We start from the raw sequence: 19,938 nt of genomic DNA on the forward strand, positions 1-19,938 counted from the left end.
CAGACCGGGACAGACAGACCGGGACAGACACACCGGGACAGACAGACCGGGACAGACACACCTGGACAGACACACCGGGACAGACAGACCGGGACAGACAGACCGGGACAGACACACCGGGACAGACACACCGGGACAGACACACCTGGACAGACACACCGGGACAGACAGACCGGGACAGACACCGGGACAGACAGACCGGGACAGACAGACCGGGACAGGCACACCGGGACAGGCACACCGGGACAGGCACACCGGGACAGACAGACCGGGACAGACAGACCGGGACAGGCACACCGGGACAGACACACCGGGACAGACACACCTGGACAGACACACCTGGACAGACACACCAGGACTCGCACTCCTTTGCTCCAGCACGGACCTACCCCATCCCCTCCAGGGTTTGGTGGGGCCGGGCGGTGCCTGCCCTGCCTGGCCCCACTGGAGAACCGCCCATGGGATTTCTGGCCCACCCCCAAGGGCTTTGGGACCATCGGTGGTTCTCTCCTCTCTCAGCCCTGGATCCCAGGGTTTCCAGGATCCTGGACCTGCACCCTGCTGGTGCCTGGCAAATCCAGGTGTGGGGTGTGGGAATGGGGGATTCCTTTGTGGGGCTCAGATGTGGGGGTGCAGACACAGCCCAGCTCCTGCCTTGGCCCCCCTGGTGAACTCATCTGGCAGTGCCCCATTCCCTGTTCCATTCCCTGTTCCATTCCCTGCCCCATTCCCTGTTCCATTCCCTGTTCCATTCCCTGTTCCATTCCCTGTTCCATTCCCTGCCCCATTCCCTGTCCCATTCCCTGCCCCATTCCCTGCCCCATTCCCTGCCCCATTCCCTGTTCCATTCCCTGCCCCATTCCCTGTTCCATTCCCTGCCCCATTCCCTGTTCCATTCCCTGCCCCATTCCCTGCCCCATTCCCTGCCCCATTCCCTGCCCCATTCCCTGCAGCACCCACGTGTGGCTGTGCCGAGAGCTGGTGGCAGCAGGGACGGTGCCATCCATCGCAGCAGTGTCCTGGGATGGCCGGTGAGTGGGGATGGGGCACTCTGGGGCTTTCCCAGCTCTCCTGGGGCCCCCAGCCCCCTCTGCCTGTTCTCCTGCAGAGCAATGCCTGGCTGGGAATGATGATGGAGCAGAGGTTCAGGGAGCAGGGAAGGGGCTGGAGCCCCAGGAGCGGCTGAGGGAGCTGGGAAAGGGGCTCAGCCTGGAGAAAAGGAGGCTCAGGGGGCCCTTCTGGCTCTGCACAACTCCCTGCCAGGAGGGGACAGCCGGGGAGGGTCGGGCTCTGCTCCCAGGGAACAGGGACAGGAGCAGAGGGAATGGCCTCAAGTCATGCTGGGGAGCTTTAGATTGGATATTAGAGATAATTTCCTCCTGGGAAGAGCTGACAACATCCCTACCTCATCCTGGGTGCTGCCAGCCCTTGCTGGCTCTGGCCCCCACCACGCTGTGCCGACCCTGGGAGCATCAAGGTCAAAATTGATCCTGGTTTAAAATGAAAATAAGTATGATACTGTGGCTTTTCCTATGGGAAGCAGTTGAGGATCTTGCAGGAGAGGGTGGGATGTGTTCAGTGTCGGTGCTTTGGTGCTCTCCATGAGCTCCTTGATAAGAACAGGAATTGCCAGCCCTTCCAAGGTGGTTCAGATCCAGCAGGATGGGATGCCTCCTTCCCACTGGGATGGGCTGATGGCTCTGCTGTCCCCCACAGAGCTGGCAGGACGTCGTGCCAGGTACACCAGGGGTGACAGCCCTGTCCCAGGGGAAGAGGAGCGCTCCTGGGCTCAGCTCCTGGACTCCCAGCCCAGCCCGGGGCGCTGGAGCAGCTCCAGCTCCATCTGCACCGAGGACTTCGCTGCCAGCTTTTGGGAGGGGATGGTGGAGCCGCTGCTGTGCCAGCAGGAGCCTGCTGGGGATGGCTCCACGGAAGGAGCTCACCCTGGGCAGGATGAGCCCTTGTTCCCCACAGGGAGAAGCCTGGACACGCAGGCACGGCTGGGCAGAGCCCCCTGGCAGGAGCCGTCTCCATCCCGGAGCAGGAGGGAGAGCCTGGAGTCCCTGGGAGCGAGGATCTCCCGCCTGAGCCAGAGCCATGTGGGGGTGGCCTGGGGGGTCCCCTGGCCATCCCCCCCTGCCCAGCCAGCCCTGGGCCGCAGGGACTCTCCCTGTGGGGACCTGCTGGCCACCGCCTCCCCTGGGCATTCCTGGAGAACTCCGGGGGTCTCTGCTGGCACGGGCAGGGCTGGGACAAGGACAGGCTCTCCTGGCAGCAGCTTTCCCAGGGCCAGCAGTGCCAGAGCCGGGGGACATCCCGTCCTGGGCACGAGGCCACAGGAGCCAGCGGCTCCCTGGGGACGTGGAGGGAATGTCACCCTCAGGACGGATGGCACGGCCAGGGGAGGAGCAGGCAGCAGCAGGAGTGAGTCCGGGCTGGCCGTGGGGCATTGGGAGGTGCAGGGCTGGGACAAGCACGGGAAGGGACATGGCAGGGCCAGGGACACAGTGGCAGGGACCAGCCCCAGTTGCCTGTGGGGTTTCTGTGGGTTTGTGGGGCCCCCTCCCCCAAATGCCATTTTCCCCGCAGGTGCTGGCACAGCCCTGGGAGCCCCCGGGCATTGGGGGTCACCCGTGTCCCCAGGGCTGCGTGGGGACCAGAAAGGGGGGCTGCCCTGCAAGGTACGGCCCTGGGCTCTGGGGTTTGGGGTCTGCCACAGGCACGGCTGGCACAGGATGCACTGGTGGGGGCAGGGATGGGTGCAGGGGTGCTCCTGGCTCTGCTGGAGAGCAGCGGGATGCGGCCAGGACACCAAGCTTGGCCCTGCTCCTTGTGTCCCACGTGGTGGCCACGGAAAGGCACGAGGAAACGCAATAGAAAAGGGGCAGACGGGTTTGTGACCCCGGTCCTGGGTGCCAGGGGGTGACGGGGCAGCCGGTGCCACCGCGCTGGTCCCTGCGGAGCCGCCAGGAGGGGACGCGAGAGCCGGGATCCGGTGCCGAGCCCTGGAGCAAAGGGGACAGAGCCGGGTAAGGGGGCTCCAGGGCCGGGTCCTGCACCCTGAGGGCTGGGCTGGGGCCTGGCTGGGGGCGTGGGTGACGCTGTCCCTGGCACAGGAATGGCCTGGCACTGCTGGGACACACCTGGGACACCAACCACCGGTGCCACGCCGACCTGCAGAGGATGGTGAGGTGACCTCGAGGTGGCCCCAGCAGGGGTTGGCCTGGCACTGCTGCAGGTGGCAGGGACAGGCTGGGGGCTCTGCTTTGCTGCTCCTGGGTGCGATGGGAGGGCCAGAGCCGGCTCCTGGAAGAGGCAAAGATGTGGGAATGGGAAAAGAGGGGGTTTTTCCAGTCTTGGCAGGGGCAGAGAGCCTGTGTGGGCCAGGAGTGGCTGGACAAGGAGAAAACTTCACAAGAAGAGAAACTGGAGCTGCTGGAGGTCAGCGCACTCCCGGTTTTCCAGAGGGGCCAGGATCACACCGGCAGGGCCGTGGGAAGGAGCACACACATCCCACCCCTGCCAGCAGCTCAGCCCCTTTTCCAGCCACGTGTATCCCCTGGGAAACATTCCGTGCTGCCCAAATTCCTGAAGAACCAAACTGGACTTATCCACCGGGAGGTTTTATTGAGGGACTGAGACTTTTAGGAGAAGGATTTGTGGGGAAAACCACCCTTGTGGCTGTAGGAAAACTGGGGTGACTGTCTGCAGGTCGGAAGGTCCCTGGAGAGCCCCAGCAGAGGCAGGGAGAGCTGGAATTTTGGGAAGGGCAGAGAAGCAGGCAGGGGTGAGAATTCCTGGGCACTGACCCACCAAACTTCAGCTCTTTTCCAATGGGCGTCGAGGCGGGGGTGGTGCCGCCCTGACCGGGAGGGACCTGGACACTGCCCGTGGGAAGAGCCCTGCAGGAGCTGGGGGTGGCCCTGGGCAGCCAGAGGGTGACTCTGCTCCTCCCGCAGAGGCTGCGGGAGCTGGAGCGGGGCAGCCGCTCCCTCCTGCAGCAGCGGCTGCGGGTCCTGCAGCGGCTCCACGGGCTGCTCCAGAGGGACAAGGCGGAGACCCTTCGGCAGCTCCGGGAGGCCCTGGAGCAGGTCAGGGAAAGGAGGAGGGAGCGGTGGGGATGCGGGGCAGCTCCAGGACACAGCCAGCCCCAGAGCCGGCGGGGCACAGCAGCCCAGATGTGCTGCTCCTCTGAGGCCACCCAGAGGTTTTGTCCCCGCCGGGAGAGGGGCTGGGGGGCACAGAGGTGTCGGGGGCACGGACTGGGCTGGGAGGGGGCTCGGGGGACACAGGAGGCGCCCTCCGGGTGTTTCTGTGCTTGTTCTGCTCCTGCCAAACCTCTGCTCGGCCCTGGGGGCTGCGGATGTTCCCTGAAGCTCTGACCTGGCTCCAGAGCTTTCCTTGCAGAGGCTGCGTGGGCTCGGGGGGCAGAGCTGGTGCTGCTCTGATCCCTCTCTCCCTGCTCCTCCAGGATCGGGCCGGCAGGAGCGTCCTGCGGGAGCATCTCCCGAGCCGCCCGCGGGACCCGGCGGTGCCGGGGCGGGCTGGGGGCTCCCGGGCCCTGGGGACCCTCCCCCGCCCCAGCAGTGCCGTGGGACCCGGCCCCTCGCCGGCAGCGCTCGGGTGGGTCCCAGGAGCTGCCCAGGGGGACGGGGGGGTCCCACTCGTGCGAGCCTCCCTCCCTCCCTGTCCCTGCAGCTCATCCCTGCCCTTCCCCAGCCGCGCTCTCCGCGTCCTGCGGCGGCTCCGGCAGCAAATCCAGCGGCGCCTCGGGCGGTGGCAGAGGCTGCAGGGAGCCCTGGGAGCCGCCGGACAGAGGCAGGAGGTGATTTGGGGGCTGGGAGGAAGGACACGGAGCTCACGACAGCATCAGCCCCGTTCCTCACCCTTGGAGCTTTCCCTTTGGGGCTCGGGGGGTGTCAGCCCTGGTTCTGTCCCCGAGCAGGACGAGGAGCAGAGGCAGCAGCCGGAGAAGGTCCCAGCTCCAGGAGCCCCGAGGGAGCCCCTGGTCCAGGTGAATGCCCAGCTCCTGCTCCTGCTCCTGCTCCGAGCCCGGGCCGGGTCTCAGCGGGGTTGGGGTCTCAGAGAGCCACGGGCACCCCCGGAGCAGCTCCGGAGGCTCCGTCAGCGCTGTCTGGTGAAAGGTCCAGCCCCAAGAGTCCAGGGCTGATCTCCAAGCCAAGAGAAACCAGGAATGTGTGGGCAGGATCCTCCTGGAGCTCCCAAACCTGGGCCGAGCTGACTTTTCCCTCTCTTGTGCAGGGACAGAGGGAACATCCCCATCCCTCCCTCCTGCAGCAGCTCCAGCAGCACTTCCAGGAGCTGCAGCTGGAGAAGACACGGGACACGGGGAGCCCGACGGCCCTGGGGGACAATTGGGCCCCAGAGAGGAGACCCGGGGCCAGCCCGAGGTGGGGACTCCCCCTCTGGCACCGGCCCAGCGCTGATCCAAGGAAAGGAAGAGGGGCAGAGCTCCACCATGGAGCACAATTCCCGGTGGGAACAGCCCTCAGGCAGGTCCCACCAGCAGCACCCCACGGCACCAGTGATCCCAGGGTCACTGTTCCATCCTGAGGGAATCAGGTGGGATGGCCATGGAATCCCAGGGATCAGGCACAGGGCTCCCACATCCTCTTCCCAGCCTGCAGCTCCTCCCCTGGTCACTCCCCCATCTCTCACTCTGGGACAGAGCCGGGGGCAGCTTGCAGGTGACATTTTCTCTTCTGTTCCACCACGAGGACACCGGTTGGATATCTGGGAAAAATTCCAAGCTGAAAAGGAAGTTAAACACTGGCCCAAGCTGCCCAGGGCAGTGGTGAAATCACCATCCCTGGAAGTGTCAAAAAAGCGGGTCCATGTGGCACTTTGGGATGGGCTTTAGTGGGATTTGCTCAAAGGTTGGACTTGATGATCTTGGAGGTCTTTTCCAGCCTTAATCATTCCGTGATTCTGAGTTTTCTCCCTGGACACTGAGGTCTCACTTATGGAATTACAATAGGCAGAACAAAGCTCCTGAAAATTCCTCAAAAAGCACCACGAGGTTGTGACAGATCCTGGAGCTGCCAAGTGCCCTTGGACAAGTGGGATCTGCCCATGGAGCCAGGCTGGGATCGCTGACCCTGCGACAGAGAGGTTTCATGGAAAACCAAGGGAATTGTTCTGTTTGGATGCTTTAATTTAATTTGGAAAAGGAGAAACCCATTCCTCCATCTCTGCACATCTTGGGAAATGCTGGTTTTAATTTGCAGGAGAACATCCAAGGAAAGTTTCTCCATGGGATGTTTCTTGCAGGATTTCATTGCTGTGCCCAGGGGAGGGAATGGATGAGGGTTGGAATATTTGTGTGTTTTCTTTCCAATGAAAATAAAAGTGAGTTTTGTTTGTTTCTCTGCAATGTGGGATCAGGAAAAATCTGGAATCCCTCAGGATGCTTGGCCAGTCCCTGGCTGAAGGTCAGAATTTATTATTTTCCTTTTAAGTTTCACAAGCAGGACAGTGCCACAAACCCATTTTTATACAGTTTTTAATTAAACCCCAAATGTTTGCAAGGCTCTGTGGGTGTCTCTGCCAACCTCAGGGCTCCTGGACATGTGGATGGCACCAAGGGACACAGAACTGACCCTTCAGCAGGAGATTGCTGGAGAAATGGTTCCCAAATCCCTGAATGGTCACAGCCAGGACTTCATCCCGGGGGATTTTCCGCTTGTCCGAGTGCCAGGTGCTCCCTCGTGATGTCGCAGAAGCAGGGAGGGAATCCTGGGGGCACCTCTGGGGCACAGCCTGGGGTGGTGCTGGGTCCCAGGTAGTGCAGGGATCCAGTTTTGGGGTGCAGAGATCCAGTTTTGGGCTGTAGGGTGCCAAGGTTGAGGTGCAGGGTCCCACATAGGGGTGGGTGCCAAGTTTTAGGGTTCAGGGTCCTGGTGCTGGTGCCATGTGTGGGGTCCTGGATCCTTTGGATCCACTGCCACAAGAAACTGAAATTATTCCCCAGGGAAAAAAAAAGAGTGAAAAGGACGTGATTTAAAGGAGATCTTTTGGTTTGGTTCTGGAGCAGGATCCTTTCCAATGGGAATTGAGCTGGGAATGCTCTTGGGATGGAGTTTTCCAGCCCTGTGGTGCTGTTGGGATTTTGGAACCAATTGAACGCTTTCCTGGGAGGAACCTCTAAAGGAGCTGTGAGGCAGCAGATGGAGTCAGATGTTTTCAAATATCCATGAATTCACCTTTCCCCCCCCATTTCTGACCTTTTTCCCCACCCTGGGGTGCAGCTGGAATGTGCTCGGACACCGCAGCCACTGCCTCGCTCTGGAGCCATCCAGAGGATCCCAGGGATTGCTTGGGAAGTTGCTGATGTTGCTGAAGGGTCTGAAGTGCAGCACTTCCCAGTAAAACAGCTGGGAATTCCTCATCCTCTGCTCTGGAGCCAGGCTGGGAGAGCTGGGGGTGCTCACCTGGAGAGGAGAAGCTCCAGGGACACCTCAGAGCCCCTTCCAGGGTCTAAAGGGGCTCCAGGAGAGCTGGAGAGGGACTGGGGACAAGGGATGGAGGGACAGGACACAGGGAATGGCTCCCACTGCCAGAGGACAGGGCTGGATGGGATATTGGGCAGGAATTGTTCCCTGGCAGGGTGGGCAGGCCCTGGCACAGGGTGCCCAGAGCAGCTGGGGCTGCCCTTGGATCCCTGGCAGTGCCCAAGGCCAGGCTGGACATTGGGGCTTGGAGCAAGTTCATCAACCTCAAGTGAAAACGTACCTCCCTCATTCCCACTTTTCCTGGGCAGTCCTGGTTCATCACCTCGATTCCTTGGATGATGATGATGATGATGATGATGATGATGATGATGATGATGATGATGATGATGATGAACTCCAGCCATGCCACAGGGAACGGGGTGGGTTCGGGGATTAATTACGACTATTCTGAGGCAATTTCAGCCTGGAAAAGACATTTTTATTCTCCTGGTTAATTATTCCCCACAGGAATGAAGGTGCAGCAGTGCTGAACTAAAGGTGCATTCGCTGTCTTCTTCCTGATTCCAGGAATTCCTGTAGGACGCTGCTCCAGCACAGCCTTTATTCCCAATTTAAGACATTTTGTAGCTAAACCCCTCTGAAAGGCACAAGTGGCAATGAATGTTTCACTCCTGAGGGAAACTCTGCTTGGAAAGGGATTTTGGTGGTCCCACAGCAAAAATTCCCACCCTGCCTGGAGAATTCCACTCTTTCCATCCTCGAGGAGCTCTGCTCCATCAGGTGTGTGTTTTGTTGAAATCCCATAATTTCCATGGAATGGCTGGGATTGCTGTTCAGTCCTCGACCATCAATGCCCATTAAGCAGGGACAATTAATTCTCTTAATTTTGGTGTAATTAAATTTATTAAATGCGTTTTGTACTCACATTGAGCAACCCCTGTTGCCATTTCTGGCTCTGGCAGCCAATTTTTGGGGCTTTTTTCATTCCCATTCCCTGTGGATGCTCCCAGCTGATCGTGACCATGGTGAGAAATTCCCACCTTTGCTGGGAAAATTGGAGTAATGAGGGTGGAAAAGGAGGAAATTTGTCACTGGCTGATCCTGGAAGTGCTGCCCTGGATCCCTGGCAGTGCCCAAGGCTGGGTTGGAAAGGCTTGGAGCAGCCTGGGACAGTGGGAGGTGTCCCTGCCATGGCTGGGGTGGATTGGGATGAGCTCCAAGGTCTCTTCCCACCCAAACCATTCCTTGGTTCTGCGGAACCCTGGAGAACTCCTGGTGCTTACAGGACAAAGATCAGCAAATTGCAACATCTGCCAATTGTTTTCAAAATCTGGGATACTCAAAGCAGGCAGAGCTGTGGAGTTGCCATCAGGAATTGCAGCCTGAGCACCTTTGGGGGTATTTGGGGGAATTTGGGGGTGTTTAAGGTGGGGTCCCACCATAAAGGGGGACACACACCCTTTGTGTGTGCTGATTTGTAGGAAAAGAAATGGTTTATTACCTTTTTTCTTTTTTTTTAAATCCAATTCCCTGCAGGAGCTGCATCCAATGGGTGTTGGAATTACACAGAGCTCCTGTTTTAATTAGAACCCTGGAAAATCTGGCAATTAGGAAAGGAGTCAGAACAGCTCTGCAGTCACTGAACGCTGCACTGGAGCTGCAGCTGCAGCCTCAGAGCCCAAAGCAAGTCCCAGGCAGGCAGGAAATTCCCAGAACATCATCCCGAGGCTTTTTCCTTCCCATGTGCACACACACAGGATCCATCCTGCCGTAAATTAGTGGGACAAAAGCAAGTTTGGGGCTAAAAGCAAGGTCGGGGTCAATGCATTTAATCCCTGCTCAGTTTGCAGATGGAGAGCGGTGGCCCCTTGTGGGAGGCTCTGTGCTCATCCCAAGGGTTAATTGGAAGCTTTTCCCGTTGGATAATTCCCACTGGGGATGAATCCCGGTGCGGGGAGCAGGGATGCCCCGAGCAGCTCTGCAGGGATGCTCTGTCCCACTAGATGGCAACTTCGCTCCGCACAACGCTGGCTCCGCTCGGAGCGCTCGGAAAACCGCAAATGTGACAAAAATCCATCAGCTCCCGCTTCCCTGGAGACTTGGAGGGGTTTCCTCCTCCGAAAGCAGCGGGATACAGATGTGCGAGGCACAGCAGCACCGCTGGATGCAGCGGGATGGCTCTGGGAGGACAGGGAGGGATGGAGCGGTCCCAGATGTGCCACCCCCCTCTTCCCAAACTGGGCATTTCTGGCAGCCTGGGCCAGGGGTCTCTGCCATGGAATGGCCCCTCCAGGGCTCAGATCCACAGGATCCTTCCCAACTCCATGTCTGAGGTGCAGACCTTGGATGAAACACCCTTAAAGCCAAACCCTGGGCCTGGGCTTGTTGTAGAATCATGGAATATCCCGAGACGGAAAAAACCTCCAGGGATCATCCAGTCCCACCCCTGCCCTGCCCAGAGCCCCCAACATCCCACCCTGGGCATCCCTGGAGCTCTGGCAGCCTCGGGGCCGTGCCCATTCCCTGGCAGTGCCAGCACTGGACATCTGTGACCCCCAAGGGAGGGATAAGGAACAATTTTCCCTTTTCCTTGGTGTTTCCATGTTTCCCTGGGCAGCTCTCTCCGTTCACCACTTCCATCAGAGCAGCTCTGCCCTACTCTCAGGAGGGTTTGAGCAGAGCAGATCTATCCCAGAGCACGTCCTCCAGCCCAGGGGGAGGATTCCCCACACAAAGTGAGGAAAAATCTCCTCCATAACCCAGGAGATTTCCATGTCCAGCCTCACTGGCAGTTTCAGAGCAGGGCACATTCCCGTCCTTCGTGATCATCCTTGTTGGCACCTCTTGGGCCGCTCCTGCTGGACAGAGGCTGCTTTACCCCAGCCCAATCCTGCCTGGAGACAAAGGCAGCAAGAGGGAATTGTACCTGACCCTTCATGATCCTCATTCCTCATGCAAGGTGTTTCCCTGAGGTGTTTCCTCTTCCAGAGGCATTGCTGGTTCCTGTGCACCTGGAAAAAGGGAAAAAGGGGCTGGAAAAGTGTCAAACACTGCAGGAATGAACCTGAGCCTCGCTGGCACTCGGGGGGTGCTCACTGGAGCCCAGGGGGAATCCTGAGGCTGCTCCATCCCCAGAGCAGGGGGAAGCACTAAAGGAGCAGTGACCGGAATGTTAACGCTGCCACAGCTCCCTCTCCCAGGCAGGAAATGCTTCTAACAGCACGGCAAATCCAATTTTTGCTGGATACAAACTCCAGCAAACAGCCAGAGCCTCGGTGAAATGCTCAGTGAGGCTGGAATTGAGCTTGAGCTGTGGGAGACAGGGAGCAGCTCCGAGCTGGGAGGGGCTGGGGGGGAATGTGAGCTTGGGGCAGGGGCAGGGAGATCTCTGTAGCACAACTGAGGCTCTGGAAGGAAGAGAAGAGGATGGAGGAGAATATGGATATGCCTGGGGAGGAGCGAGGGATGTGGGGGAAGTTGAAGCTGGGTCTGCCTCATTCCTGGGGGTGGCCAAGGCCAGGGGTCATTGAGGCCACTGCTGCCTCCAGCCTTGCCTGGTGAGCTGCACATGGAATCATAGAAACATGGAATGGGTTGGGTGGGAAGGGACCTTAAAGCCCATCCAGTGCCACCCCTGCCATGGCAGGGACACCTCCCACTGTCCCAGGCTGCTCCAAGCCCCAATGTCCAGCCTGGCCTTGGGCACTGCCAGGGATCCAGGGGCAGCCCCAGCTGCTCTGGGCACCCTGTGCCAGGGCCTGCCCACCCTGCCAGGGAACAATTCCTGCCCAATATCCCATCCAAATCTCTCCTCTTTTAGTTTAAAACTTGATCATTCTCTGCTCATGTAAAAATTACTCCTTCATGAAGATTTGGCAGCTGCTCCTGCAGGATCAGGGTCACCCCCGTGGTTATCCTGAGGAAAAGGAGGCAGCAGAGGAAGGAGGACTGGATCAACACGATTCCAAATCCTGGATCCTCCATGAGGATCATCCCCCACACCATCCACAGGACCCTGCATCCCTCCAGTGCCCGCTGGAAGCTCAGCCATTGCCTTCCAGGGGTGTTTTCTTTCCCAAACACACCTGAGCAGGAAGAAGATTATTCCAAGTATTTGGAATTATGCAAAGCACAGAACGAAGAGGATCAAACTTCAGCAGAGAACCTACTGCAGGTTTCTAGGAAAAAGGAGTTTCCAGGAATCCTCAGTCTGGAAACCTTGATGGAGGACGAGTCAGAAAATGTGGCTCCAAGTGCTGTCTCGGTGGATGAAGTTATAAAACAAGCTGACAAAATAAACGGTAACACTCGGCTAGTGCCGGCTGCTTCTCATTCCAGAGCTCCAAAGGAATTCAAGGATGAAATAGCTGAGCTATTAACAGCATTAACTCTGCTGTGAAAGCTCTCACTTAACATTTCCTCACCATCAGAGGGGAAGAAAGCAGCGAGACCTTGATTGGAAAAAACGCTCCTGAGCAGCTCCGGAAAAGGCAGATTATTAAAAGTGATGTTCAAATGAGGTAGAACTGAACTTAGGAGGGGAATTAAGGAACATGGGAGACCAGCTCCTGGGAAATTCAACCAGGCTTTTGTCCTGGAGTTTCTGAGTGATGCAGCAAGGGAGGAGATCAAGTGGCCCTGAGATCCAATGGGCACAATCTACGTGACTTTCCTAAAGATTTTTACCAAGTTCTCTAATAAAGGGCCTTAATAACTTTGAAGACGCACTGTCACAGGGGCATGGAGTGACCAGGACAAGGGGGATGGTTAAAGGTGAAGGAAGGTTTAGATTGAATATTGGGAATAAATTCCTCTCTTTGAGGGTTGTGAGGCCCCAGCTGGGGCTGCCCCTGGATCCCTGGCAGTGCCCAAGGCCAGGTTGGACACTGGGGCTTGGAGCAGCCTGGGACAGTGGGAGGTGTCCCTGCCATGGCAGGGGTGGCACTGGATGGGCTTTTCCAACCCAAACCATTCTGGGATTCTGTGAAACCTTGAAGAATTCCAAAGTCCCCATGAAAAGAGAAGGCAAGTTCTGCCAGAGCTGATCAGGGTGAAGACTGAGGAGCAGAGGAGAGGAGAAAGAGTTCAGGCTCCACAGGGATGAGCTCCACAAGACTTGACCTCCATAATGTGCGACAGTCCCAGCTCCAGGCTGAGCCCACGACTGGGACGTGAGCGAAGACGGAAGCAGAGCCCGACTCTCCCACCTTTGGACAGCAGACACAATTAATTCTGAGTGAGAAACAGAGCTGGGACAGCCTCAGCCAGCCATGAAGTTGAGACACCAGGCCAGGCCTGCAATGAGAGCTCCTGGACCTGCATCCATGCGCTGGTTCTTCCGTGATCTCTGCACTCCTCTGGCTCCGGGATTATCCCAGCCTGTCCTGCCCTGGATCTCATCCCCTGCAGCAGCAACAAGCACTGTGGGGAGTGCTCAGGGAAGCTCTGGGGAGCAGCACCAGCCTGGAGAGATGAGATTTCCTTGGCTCCAGCTGCCTGTGCCTTGGGGATTCCCTTTGGCCTGGCCTCAATAGCTCTGCACCCAGTAATGTCTGGTTTTCCTCTCAGTGAATCCTCTGCCCTGTGCCTCTGGAAGATGGGATGAGGACAGGGAAGACTCCCAATTTCCTGCTTGCAGCTGAACCTCTGTGTTGTACCAGGACTGTTCCTTTTCATTCCCTGCCTGTCCCCACCATTCAATTTTCCCATTTTTCTGACTGCTGCAAAGAGCTGTGCTGACATTTCCTCAGAAATGTCCCTCATAACTCCAGCCCTCCTTCCTGACTGGGGATTTTTCAGAGCCCATTATGGTCCATTTGGAGTCAGGGTTTCTTTTCCCTCTGTGCATCCATTTCCATTTCTCTCCACTGAATTCCAGCTGCTGTTCTGTCACCCTCTCACTCACTATTACGAGCTCCTCCTGGAATTCTCTGCAGCAGCCTCTGCCTTTTCCACCTTCAGTAACTCAGCCCTGCAAATCTGGTTATGATTCCATCCTTTCCTTCACAGACCATGGAGAAGTATCCTGCCTTCAGCAGAGATCCCTTCACAATCCACCTCCTTGCACTCCAGGAACCAAAAATTTATTCCTGTCCTTTGCTTCCTGCTTTTTTGGACATTTTCTTAGAGTCTTTGGACCTTTTTAAACCATTTTAGACATTTACTTATCAGGACCTTCTCTTATCATCTCAGAACATCTGCAGGGCTTTGGGGGAGACCACATTCCTGCTCCAGCAGCAGATTCCTGAGCCTGATGAGGAGTTCAGCGCCCCTTGGTGCATCTTTCCCCAAATCCTCTCCCACTTTTCCTATGGGCCATGCAGGATTTCAGCACTTGCAGTTTTCCTTGGCAAGAAGCTCAGAAAATCCAATTCCTGTTGATGAAGAAAGAGTTTTTTTTGTTTTTGTTTTGACCTTGATTCCTGTTTGTTTCCCCTTTTCCTTCTGCAGGAAGAGGATCACAACCTGAGTCCTTGATGTCCTCTCATCATTTTGTTGACTTCTTCCATAGCTCTGTTACAGCAAATCCCTTTTCTCTGCTGGACAATCTCATCCTCCAGTTTTCCTCACACAAAACCACTCCAGACCTCTGAGCACCTCCTTGTGGCCCTGTTTTCCTGGCTCTGCTGTGTCATGGAATGGGATAGAAGGGATCCTAAAAATCATCTTGTTCCATGAGTCTGAGGTGAGGAGGTGACAACGGCACCAGAGGCCAAGGACATGCACCAGCCATGGATTTACGTGGCACTGGAAGTGCATTTCCATGGATTGCATCATCTCCCATTCATCAGATCACTTCCATGGATTGGATAATTTCCCATGGATCAGATCCCATGGATCAAATCACTTCCCACAGATCAGATCACTTCCATGGATCAGATCACATGGATTGGATCATTTCCCATGGATCAGATCACTTCCATGGATCAGATCACTTCCATAGATCCCATGGATCAGATAATTTCCCATGGATCAGATAATTTCCCATAGATCAGATGATTTCCATGGATCAGATAATTTCCCATAGATCAGATGATTTCCATGGATCAGATAATTTCCCATAGAACAGATCACTTCCATGAATTGGATCATTTCCCACAGATCAGATCATTTCCCACAGATCAGATCCCATGGATCAGATAATTTTCCATGGATCAGATCCCACAGATCAGATAATTTCCCATGGATCAGATCATTTCCCATGGATCAGATCCCATGGATCAGATAATTTCCCATGGATCACTTCCATGGATCAGATCATTTCCCATGGATCAGATCCCATGGATCAGATCATTTCCCATAGATCAGATCCCATGGATCAGATCATTTCCCATGGATCAGATCCCACAGATCAGATCATTTCCCACAGATCAGATCCCACGGATCAGATCATTTCCCACAGATCAGATCCCATGGATCAGATCATTTCCCATGGATCAGATCCCATGGATCAGATAATTTCCCACAGATCAGATCCCACAGATCAGATCATTTCCCATAGATCAGATCCCATGGATCAGATCACTTCCATGGATCAGATCATTTCCCACAGATCAGATCCCACAGATCAGATCATTTCCCACAGATCAGATCCCATGGATCAGATCATTTCCCACAGATCAGATCCCACAGATCAGATCATTTCCCACAGATCAGATCCCATGGATCAGATCATTTCCCACAGATCAGATCCCACAGATCAGATCATTTCCCATAGATCAGATCCCATGGATCAGATCATTTCCCACAGATCAGATCCCATGGATCAGATCATTTCCCATCGATATCACCATTCCCTAGAAGGTTTTCCAGGAGCAGTCCCTGGTTGTGTTGCCATCCCTGCTGGCTGATTTGATGCTGTTGCTGTTCCCTGACAAAGTCTCTCCCTCCACCCTCTGGGACTTCTGTGCTCCTCTTGTCCCCGTGAGTCCCCAGCATTGCTCCTCTCCCAGCTCCGTGATTACCTCCTGTGCTTTACACACAGCTCACATTTCTCTGACTCCCTCTCCTTCCCTCGTCATTTTACAGCTTTTGGGCTCCCATTTTTCTTCTCAAACCTATCTGCAGCACTGGCCACTGGGTTGCTTTGCTCCCTGCTTGTGAAAGGCACCGATTTCATTATTAATTTTGGCACTTTTTGAAGAAGGATGTGAAGCCCTAAATCACATCCCAGTCACAGGAGGAGAGTGATGCCCACGAGTTGTGTTCTGGCTCGGGTCATCTTTCAGGGGACACTCAAATGCTGCATTATTTGGTGCCTGATGTGGTTCCACAGCCTCTTTATAACATCTCAGAGGTCATTTGCTGCAGAAGATGCTCCCTCACAGGAGGCTGGAGGAGATTTGTGCTGGGCACTTGGCTCTGAGGAGGAGCAAGGAGATGCAATCGGGGATAAAGCTCTAATACCTGAAATCACAAGAGATAAAAAGAATGTCTGGGCTGTTTGAGCTGAGCTGCCACCCTTTACAAAGTGGATGGAACCTCTGTTTCCATCCTCAAGGTGTTTTTTTTTCCCCATTGAGCAGGTAATGGCTCCTTTGGAATCTTTGGAATGGAGGTTTCCTTACCAAGTGACCTGTGGAATATTTCACCGAATGCTCCTCCCAGAGGCAGAGAATTGATTTTCAGATGTCTCAGCAATTCCTCCAGGAGAGCAGCTCTCCAGCACTCCTTGTTTTTGAGGTAACAAGGGGAGGCACCTTGCCCATGGACACAGAGTTTGGCTGACAATATCCTGACAATCTTGTCCCCTCAGGACCAGGATTGCTCCCTGCTGACCCTCTTTGTGTCACCCCTCAGGGGCAGGAGCACAGCAGGAAGGGAGGGGACCCTTCAGACCATTTTATGTATCAAACTCCTTGTCCATCATGAAGGAATATTTGAAATAACTCATGGAACAGAACGTGGCCACTGTTCAAAGCACTCCTGCAAGAGATAAATTGTTGATATGCACAAAATCCATGCAGGGAACAGAGACCCAAAGGATCCCAAAGGCCCAGAACCCAGGGCTTGCATTTATTGAAGTTATTTTTCCTGTGGATGCAGCCTCCTGCTTTTCAAAGTCAAGGGTGCTCCCCAATGCAGCCCTGTGGCTCCGAGCTGCCTGCAGGAGTGTTTGATTTCTGGAGCCACGTGTGAAATGCTGACAGGGAACCCCTTTAGCTGACCCCACAGAGCCTTTCCCGGGATCTGATCAAAAACTCGTGTTTGAACCTGTGCCCTCGCCCATCCCCTCAGTAATGACTGCAGCAGGCAGGGCCTCCATGCTGTCTTTGGGCTGAGGTTTTTCTCCTTGCAACTCGAGCTCTTGAGGTGTCTGAACTGCTCAAAGCTGCAGTTTGTTCTTGTCTTTGCCCCTCACAAAATCTCACATAAGGAGAGTTGGGCTTTGACCACAGCACATCTGCAGCAGTTCGTGCTCAAGTTCACCCCACCCACTCAGGGCTGGGATTCTGTGGGAATATTCAGAGGAAACTCCTCTGTCTCTGGCCAGTGAGAGCTGTCCTGGCTCCCCTGGGCCTGTCCCTTGGACAAGGTCCTGTGTGAGAGCCACACAGTCATGGAAAACTTCTCCCAGTGTTGGAGCTCCTGCTGAACTCTTCATGGGGCTGTTCTCATCAGGGGTGCTGAGGGTCCCTCACCTCACACCAGGGGAGTGAAGACAGCGCTGTTCCTCATGGAATCATGGAATCTCCGAGCTGTTTGGGTTGGAAAAGCCCTCTGAGATCATCAATCCAACCATAAACCAAGCACCACAATGCTCCCCACTGGCCCATGTCCCCAAGTGCCACATCCATGTGTCATTTAAAACCCTCCAGGGATTTTAAATCCCTTCAGCACTGCCCTGGGCACCTTACTCCAGTGCTTGATCACTTCCAGTGAAGGAATTTTCCCAAAACTCAACCTGAGCCTCCCCTGGCCCAGCCTGAGGCCGTTCCCTCTGCTCCTGTCCCTGTTCCCTGGGAGCAGAGCCCGACCCTCCCCGGCTGTCCCCTCCTGGCAGGGAGTTGTGCAGAGCCAGAAGGGCCCCCTGAGCCTCCTTTTCTCCAGGCTGAGCCCCTTTCCCAGCTCCCTCAGCCGCTCCTGGGGCTCCAGCCCCTTCCCCAGCTCCGTTCCCTGCCCTGGACACGCTGCAGCCCCTCCAGGGCTCTCTTGTCAGGAGGGTCCCAGAGCTGCCCCAGCACTGGAGGTGCCCCAGCAGGGCCAGCACAGGGGACGGGCCCTGCCCTGCTCCTGCTGCCCCCCAGGGCTGGAGCTGTCCCTCTGCAGAGCACAGAGCCACCAGAGGCAATGGTAGGGACCAGCATCACTTTGCAAGTTAAATTAGGGAGACACCTCCAATGTTTTTAAAGGGTCTGTAGAGCCCCTCCTGTTTTTAACAATGTAAATCCTTGTACTTGGAACTTAATTCCAACTAATGGGGCAGAGATGCTGTCAAATCATGTGGAACTTGCCCTTTTTTGGAAAAAAATTATCACTTTGAAAAGTGCAAAGCTTGGAAATTATATGGAAAACCAATTTGTATTCAAACACAAACACACAAAACACAGCCAGGAACATCTCGGGGTTTCTCCCTGTACCTGCCCTGTGAGGCTCAGCTCTGGGGGATGCTCTGAACGTGCCCCCTGCCCTGCCAAGGCTGGCAGTGCCCTGCCAGTGCTCCTGTACCTCTGGGAGATCCACTGGATCCCGTGGGGCTCTTATCCCACCTTATCCAGGAGCCAGGGCCTGGCTGGGCCCTTCTGCAGCTGCATCTTGTGCTGAGCAAACCCCTCCTGACCTGCAGCTCTTCTGGACTCCCTGGAGGTGTGCAGTGGCTCTGGCCAGTTATCCCAGTGAATTCCAGCTCCTGGCTGCCACTTGGGCTGGAGCCAGCAGCTGAGGCTTTCCTGCTGCTCAGCCCCATCACTGGAGGAGGCAGCTGAGCCTTTTTAGGGAGGTCTGGTTTTGGAAGGTGGCCTCAATAAGGAGCTCAGGATGGTCCCTGGCACTGATTTGGGCTCAGATGATCCCAGCTCCGGGTGTTTGCACCATTTTTTGGGATGGCACCTGTGCCCTGGCCACCTCTGGACTTCCCAGCAAGATTCTGCTTCTCCCTGCTCTCTCCTCCCTTCCCAGGTCTATGGAATCCCAGCAGCATCCTGAGCTGGATCATCCCAGACCGGATCATCCTGGCACGGCTTTGGGATGCAGCAGCGTTCAGCGAGGCAGGGCCAGAATTTTGGAATCATTCAGGTGCTCAAGTTACCTAAACCTTTCCCTGCCTCTGTCCCTGTGCTCCCTCCCTCCCACTGCCTGTCCAGTGCTGGGGATGTGCTTCCAGAGGCAATTCCTTCATGAATGGGGAGTGTCACCAGCCCTGAGTGTGCCCCACCACTCTGTCACCTTGTGGGCAGCTGTTTCTGCCTCCCTGGCACAGGGAGCTGTGGGGGACAGCCCTGGTTTCCCCCCGCTTTTGCTGCCAAGGGTTAATTCCCCCTTCAGTGCCAGACCCAGGAGAAGTTTCCAGGAGCAGCACCCACGCCATATGCCCAGGATTTAGCTTTATAATCATCCTGGTTTTAGCAGTAAAGCTGGAAAGAGAAGCATTTTTGTGTTTATTAGACATAAGAAGATCTCAGTGGTTAAGAATCCACGGGGCTGAAAATGGGAAAAGAAGAAGGGGAAAAAAAAAAAGCAACAAACTCTTTGATAAGCCTGAAAGATTTAAGAGCTGGAATCTGCATCTGTGTTGCCCAAAATATCTTGGATAAAGCTGCTGGGATGGGGGGAGCCACGTGAGTTGTGCCACCCCACTGGTCCTGCCCAGGAGCACCAATCCCTTCATCCTGCCAGGATCACTTCCAAGTGGAATCTAAGCCCAGGCTGTTTGTTGTCATCAGTGTTTTCCCTAAATGAATCCTGATTTTCCTCAGGGAGAATCCCCAGCAGGTATCAAGAGCATGCAGAATCTCCTCCTTGTTGGGGAAATGAATTTTGTGGTTGAGTTTAATTATTCCCAAACCCACACATCCATGGGAAACAGCACGGAGTGGGTGTCCCCTTCCCCATCCCACCCCAAAGCCAGGAATGGTTTGGGTTGGAAGGGATCTTAAAACTCTCCCAGTGCCACCCCTGCCATGGCAGGGACACCTCCCACTGTCCCAGGCTGCTCCAAGCCCCAATGTCCAGCCTGGCCTTGGGCACTGCCAGGGATCCAGGGGCAGCCCCAGCTGCTCTGGGACATCCAGGGATGTTCCTGCTCCATCAGCCTGAAGTGCTGTTTGCTGCTCCCCACTGCTGGAGAATCCAGGGATCCCAGAGTGTGTTTATCCAAATGGGTGTCACTGAAACCAAGGGGCTACAAATGGGAATGAACTCATCAGACACTGATGGCATTTTCATGGCTGTGCTTGAAGAATTGTCCCTCCTGTCCCCAGAATCCTCCTGCTTGCTTCAGCACATCCCTGGCTGCTGGCACAGGGTC

This window comes from Pseudopodoces humilis, chromosome 20 (assembly GCF_049639895.1).
Source record: "Pseudopodoces humilis isolate 2021_Gansu_Grassland_sample_001 chromosome 20, ASM4963989v1, whole genome shotgun sequence".
Classification (NCBI taxonomy): Eukaryota; Metazoa; Chordata; class Aves; order Passeriformes; family Paridae; genus Pseudopodoces; species Pseudopodoces humilis.